The sequence below is a fragment of the Stylophora pistillata genome, chromosome 5 (genome assembly GCF_964205215.1).
Source record: "Stylophora pistillata chromosome 5, jaStyPist1.2, whole genome shotgun sequence".
NCBI lineage: Eukaryota > Metazoa > Cnidaria > Anthozoa > Scleractinia > Pocilloporidae > Stylophora > Stylophora pistillata.
The window spans coordinates 27,597,354-27,603,880 of NC_142523.1; the positions used below are offsets into that span (position 1 = coordinate 27,597,354).

The window sequence follows — 6,527 nt, forward strand, 5'->3', positions numbered from 1 at the left end:
GTCGAAGCGCCGTGTCTCAGTGCAATTGTTTCCATCAGATTCTTTATCGAGTTCAAGTGATGTTTCGCTTTAGCTATAAATCGTAATAACGTGTTCTGCACTCTGTTATATATTGCCTGAGATCCCAAGATCGCGATCGACATGTACCGAACAAACGCTGTAGTTATCATTTCTAGTGAAGGTCATATCCAGTGTATGGTTACAATCAGTAATCGCTTCCGGCAATTCTACGTTCAATAAAACTTAGTTTTAGAAACTGCAAAACTCCATCAAAATCACCGTTATGATATTCTTTTTACAAATCAAGCGATAAATACGATACTTTTTTTTATCGATTGCTCTCGTCTTGATAAAACCTGAAAAAGTGCTAACTTTCTCCACATAAAAACGATTGTTTTCAGGCAAATTTAAACATCGGGATTCAACAATCCAGAAGTACCAGACTCTAAGCTGTTGCATGCAGTCCGTACTGCGAGCGTTTGTAGTGCAGAGTTTCTTTCCAGAGGCATGGGGGTGAGGATGTAGAATTAGACCGGCGGTGTTTTATTTCTCGCCATAGATTGTTTTGTCCACCGAATTTACATTTTTCCTTTACAAAGAGTGGAATTCTGCGTGAAACTGCTTCAGTCCTTCCCATTGCTTGCATGGATGTTACAGTAGTAAATAATGAATAACGTTGGCACTTACAGTCTTTCGAGGCGCGAATTACTCCAGAAAACTCCATGGGAAAGGTTCTTTAACTGATTATTGGACAAGACCCTGTAAACAACAAATCATTACATCGGATAGTTGGATTTGCATTGTTAGATAAAGCTTAGAACTTTGCAAGATTCCTACCGGGTGGACGGGGCTCAAAAAGTTCCTGATTTGATTTTCACCTCAGAATACATAGGTAAGAATTGCCTTAAAGTGAACAAATATCAGTTACCTTTGGCTTCCTTTCTCATCGGAGACAAATAACATCGGTCGATGAGGTTTGAAGGAAGGTTTCCTCGATGAATTCTGAAGTGAGACTCTCCAAATAACTAGCCAAGATAAAACTCTTTGGTAGAAGTATATAGATAGATTATTCAAGATTTTTCTAGACTGGTGCAACAAAAGGTAATAGTTTAACCGGCTCTCCATTACCCTCCTCCCCTCCCCCCTCACTTGTGATCGACGACTTTTTGAATAAGCTACAATAATAAGTAAGTCGACAATGTGTTAGAGATCATAGTCCACTTTAAAAGCCTATCCCTCCTCTGTGAAATATTTTATTGCCACCACTTTCGCCAGAATGGTTACAATCCCATCAATTAAATTTACGTCGCTGACAATGAAATTAAACCAACACCATCTAAGGCTTATCAAAAAGTTAATAACGGATTATTAACTGATTCTGAATGGTCCAAGCGAGTCCGTTATTAAAGCAAAAGACCACACTTACTATCGGTTTACTGGTCCAATAACCCGCGCGGGGTGTAAGAACTCGTAAAGAGGTTTACGTCAGCGGTCAAAATTAAAGAAACCTTATGCTCTCTGATTTTCTCAGCCTTTGCTAGTCTTCTAAAGTTAAACAGTCAAGACAGACAAATACCTAGAATAAGCGAGTCTTTTTTTATCATAGGATTGCTGGTTTGAGCAAACAAGAGACTCCAACGTACTAATATTTGGGTTAGGACGGGGGTCAATCAGCCACAATTAAAAAAAGAAAAGAGACAATGAAATTGCGGTGGTTTGGATTTTCCATTCTATAACCTTAAATAGAATGTGTTGCTCAATAAATGGCAATTGATAAAATTGTGAGAAGCACTTGAACAAACCCGGTCTAACATTTCAATAGATGTCATAGTCGGGTTATATTCGCACGGTACCCGAACTTAATTCTTACTGAGATATCGATCAAGATGGAAAAGGAATTAACTGGACTAACTACAATAACTATTCCAATATTAATAATAATATTATTAATATTAGGAAAAAAGGATGAATAATAATATTATTCTAATACAACTGAATTCAACTTTTTTTCCTTTTAATCATCGGACTGCCATCATGTATTAAAGTAACTTATGAAATTCATAAGATCGTCGATTTGATTTTCAATCCACTCTAAAAAGCATTTATCTCGCATTGGGTCCAATTTATACGTCATAAGTGAAATCAAGAACGCCGTCGAAGCTCCTTGTCGCATTGCAAGTGTTCCCATCAGGTACCTTATCGAGTCCAAGTGATATATTTCGCTTAAGCTATAGATCGCGATAACGTGCCTTGCGCTCTTAGTTATATTGCTGCAGAGACATGCCAGTGACATATATCGCAAGAAAATTACCTTTACGCTGTACTTTAAATCGTCTTAGTTGATCGTCTCTTACCGTTACATGAGCCGAGGTAATTTTTTGCCCTTTGCACTATAATCCTCATAAAGGTTTTATGATCGATTTTAGTTTGACTCCCCTTCAAGAAGACTTTTTTATTCAGTTGCGGCACAAACGATGTTCACATTCCCCATGTAATGCACCTTTTCGTTTAACCAATTGTATTTACTTAAGCTGGGAGGCCTTTTCCACAACTATATATAAAATTCGAGTCCCGGAGTTGCCGAGCAGAGCACTCTGATGAGCTTGAATGTTAATACCGTTCTAGACAGATTTTAAGGAAAATTTTCAACAGCATTGCGTAACGGTCAAAGATCCCAAGATCGCGGTCTACCTAAATATCAGTTTGAGCGTTTACAGAACGTTCCGAACGTCACAGCTAGGATGATTGTCCAGATTACGAAATTTGAACACATTACACCAGCTCTCATAGACCTGCACTTGCTTCCTGTAACATTCAGGGTTGAATTTAAAATCTGCTTCTTTCTGTTCTTAAGTCTTTAAACAATCTGAGATGTGTTATCTCTAAAACCTGCCTCCAACTATGTTCTTCGCTTGTCACCTGCTCTAGACTTGGGGACCGCGCTTTTTCTCATGCCGCTCCTGCCTTAAGGCAATTGTTGCCGTGTGTTACCAATCAGATCCTTTAGCTGCGTAGCTACTTTTAAGAAACAACTCAAAACGTTTCTTTGTAGGAAACCGTTCGTTTCTAGTTTGTGATAAATAATAAACCGCTTTTAAACGTGCGCATAGTTTTTAGCGTTATTTAAATGTTTTTTTTTTATGATACGAGCAGAACAAAGCTTATCAGAACCAAAGTCTGAGTTTCACCCCTTCCTGCCTTTTTTCCTTCTTCTTTTCCGTTCCTTTTAATGGATTCGTCGATGCGCCAGTTGACATGTGCCTTGCGTGAGGGTGCTTGTTTGCAACTTTATGATTTGGCGATTAGTTACTGGGGATGCAATGAAGATGCAATGAATATATGAACTTCATATATTCATTGCATCTCATTTACCACTTTCACGGGTTTATTACGAATCAACTTAACGGCCTGCACCCAGTTGGCTTTTTAGCTCAATTGGTAAAGCGCTGCACTAGTATCGCAGAGGTCAGTGGTTCGAGTCCCGTACAGGCCTGATTTTTTTTTCAGGTCTGATTTTCGCTATTGCATAAATAGCGCTATCTACTGCGAGGATCGCACATCATACGTATCTAATACCGCAGTTCAAAATATATGAACTTCATATATTCATTGCATCTCATTAATCACTTTCACGGGTTTATTACGAATCAACTTAACGGCCTGCTCCCAGTTGGCTTGTTAGCTCAATTGGTAGAGCGCTGCACTATTATCGCAGAGGTCAGTGGTTCGAGTCCCGTACAGGCCTGATTTTTTTCAGGTCTGATTTTCGCTATTGCATAAATAGCGCTATCTACTGCGAGGATCGCACATCATACTTATGTAATACCGCAGTTCAAAAAAAAAATATATGAACTTCATATATTCATTGCACCTCATTTGGCGATTAGTTACGCCGCTCATAAATTACTTTCGATAGTGCATGAGTTCGCTTCCCGTTTATTTAATAGAAGTGCCGTTCCAAGTCTATTAGAACGCTGATGACATGGCTAAGGCTGCAAAGCTGACCTCAGACAGTTTTTGTTCTTCTGGATATTGTCTATCCGATACCTAAATGTACATCTATTTATGAAAGCACCGTTTCACAGGAGCGGGTTTGGAATTTGCTCACTCCGTGGATGGGCAATGTCGATAGCGTCATGTCATGTACAATGTACGAACAATTTTGTTATGCCGTTAACATGGTAATCAGCCCCAAACAATAGTCCTTTCTGATACAATGAATATATGAAGTTCATATATTTTGAACTGCGGTTGTAGATACGTATGATGCACGATCCTCGCAGTAGAGAGCTCTATTTATGCAATAGCGAAAATCAGACCTGAAAAAAAAAAAAAAAAAAAGTCAGTGTTTCGAATCCCGTGCAGGCCTGATTTTTTTCAGGTCTGATTTTCGCTATTGCATAAATAGCGCTCTCTACTGCGAGGATCGTGCATCATACGTAATAGTCCTTTCTGTCCGCGTAGCTCTGTGTTTCAGTGAGCCGAGGTTTGAATGTGAGGGAATCTGTAAGACTGAAATAACTCAGTTTCATTATAATATACGATAAAGCGCTTTTAAATGTATGCATAGTTTTAAGCATTACTTAAATGTTTTTTGGTTTATTTTATTAATTATAAGAAAGAACCCATTTACGATACGGGCAGAACAAAGCTCATCAGAACCAAAGTTTGTTTCACCCTTTCCTGCTTCTTTTCCTTCTTCTTTTTCGCTCCTTTTAATGGATTTGTCGATGCGCCAGTTGATATGTGGTTGTCTGCAACTTTATAATTTGGCGATTGGTTACGCCGCCCATAAATTACTTTTGATACCGCATGAGTTCACTTCCAGTTTACGCAATAAAAGTGCCGTTCCTAATCTGTTACAACGCTGGTGACACGGTTAAAACTGCAAGACTGACCTCAGACAGTTTTCGTTCTTGCGGATACTGTCTATCCGATACCAATCCGCGAGAAAGGATTACCTAAATGTAGCTCTTTTTTGTAAAAACACCGTTTCACAGGAGCGGGTGGGAAATTGCTCGCTCCGAGGATCGACAATGTCGATAGCGTCATGTTTCGTACAGTGTGAATAGAATAATACTGTTGTGCCGTTACCGTGGCAATCAGCCGCAAAGAATAGTCCCTTCATCTGTGTAGCTCTGTGTTACAATGCGCTGAGGTCCCCTAAATGCTAATGTTCCTTCCAGATTCTAGACGGTTGGGCTTTTGACGCCTTCAGGATGCTGATACAACCATTTTACACACTGACCCATACGCTCCTGTTCGAAGGTTAAATATTTCGTTCATATCGAGACAGATCTCGTCGAAGTTAGGAGGAAATAATCAAATTTGAAGAAAGGTTTGACATTTCCCAATTTGGTTATGTTACGTGCTTAGTGATCGCTTATTGAATGTGAGTGAATCTGTCGAAAGAAAGCCCTTAAAGATTGAAACATAAAAGCGATGAGTCATTTCTTATAAGTCGCCAAGCAGGTGAATTGGAATTTTCTCAAAGAACAGTGATTAGAATGAATTCGCGCCAACCAACGCCTTATTGCTGACACTTAGTCCAGCGTAACCTGAGCGTTATATATAAAAGCTATAAATCTCCTCAGTATCGCTTAGCCGTTCCTCGTCGAAATGTAATAGTTTGGATTGTATGGGCTGCCTCAGTTTCTTAAACTTTCAGTCATTTTCGTAAAACCAATCACTTTCAATCACTATGTACGTTATCGCTTTGGCGTTACGCTGTATTTCTCCGTAAAGTTTTCATTGGTCGCGCTCCACAAATGACGAGAATAGGACATATTTCGATATTTCTTCACAATTCTGTCAGAAATTTTAACATTTTCTTAACGTTCTGTTAACATTCTTTACCTCTTGAGGTAAATGTTTATACTGTTCCCTAGAAGTGTTTCATAAATTAGGCTTTCCTCAAGGTGCCAGGGTGTGCAGTCAAAATCAATTAACAAAATTGTTAACCTAATTAACAAAAATTACTGATAAGGGTGCAGTGTTAACTCATTTATTCTTTGAATACTTGACACGCGACTTCCTCATATCATTTCAAACCCTTCATAAAAGCTCACGAGTAATGAAATTGCAACATATGAAAATGGGTAAACTAGCTACGGGGGTTCAGTTGTGATTAGACATCGATATGAGAGAAGGTACCATATCACAATCATTTGCTTTGAAAAGCACTTCTAAGGTGTGTGTGCTATCTTATTAAAAGTGCAGATGTATTTAACCTGTCGAGAGAGCTTTTTTCGACTTTGTAAATCCTTGTGGCTCAGCTAAGCAAGTTTATTACCAAAATAGTTTTAATAAGCAAACCAGCGACTCCCGAAAGACCTGGCAGACTATAGACGAGCTAACCTCTCGAAAATCTGGCAAAACGCCAGTGGCGTCACTAAAAGTGAACGGATTAACGATAACTAATCCGTTGGAGCTATCAAACGAATTCAATAACCACTTTGCTAATATTGGTCCAAAACTTGCCAGTGAGATAAATTGTGATAGTGGTAGCTATCAAAGATATCTTACCA

General features: G+C 38.9%; 1 non-coding gene across 1 annotated transcript; it reads left to right on the forward strand.

The window, feature by feature from the left end:
• The first annotated feature begins 3,672 nt into the window (after positions 1-3,672).
• On the forward strand, positions 3,673-3,745 carry Trnan-auu (transfer RNA asparagine (anticodon AUU)). Its single transcript has one exon. It is a non-coding gene; the product is annotated as a tRNA-Asn (tRNA).
• The last annotated feature ends 2,782 nt before the right edge of the window (positions 3,746-6,527 follow it).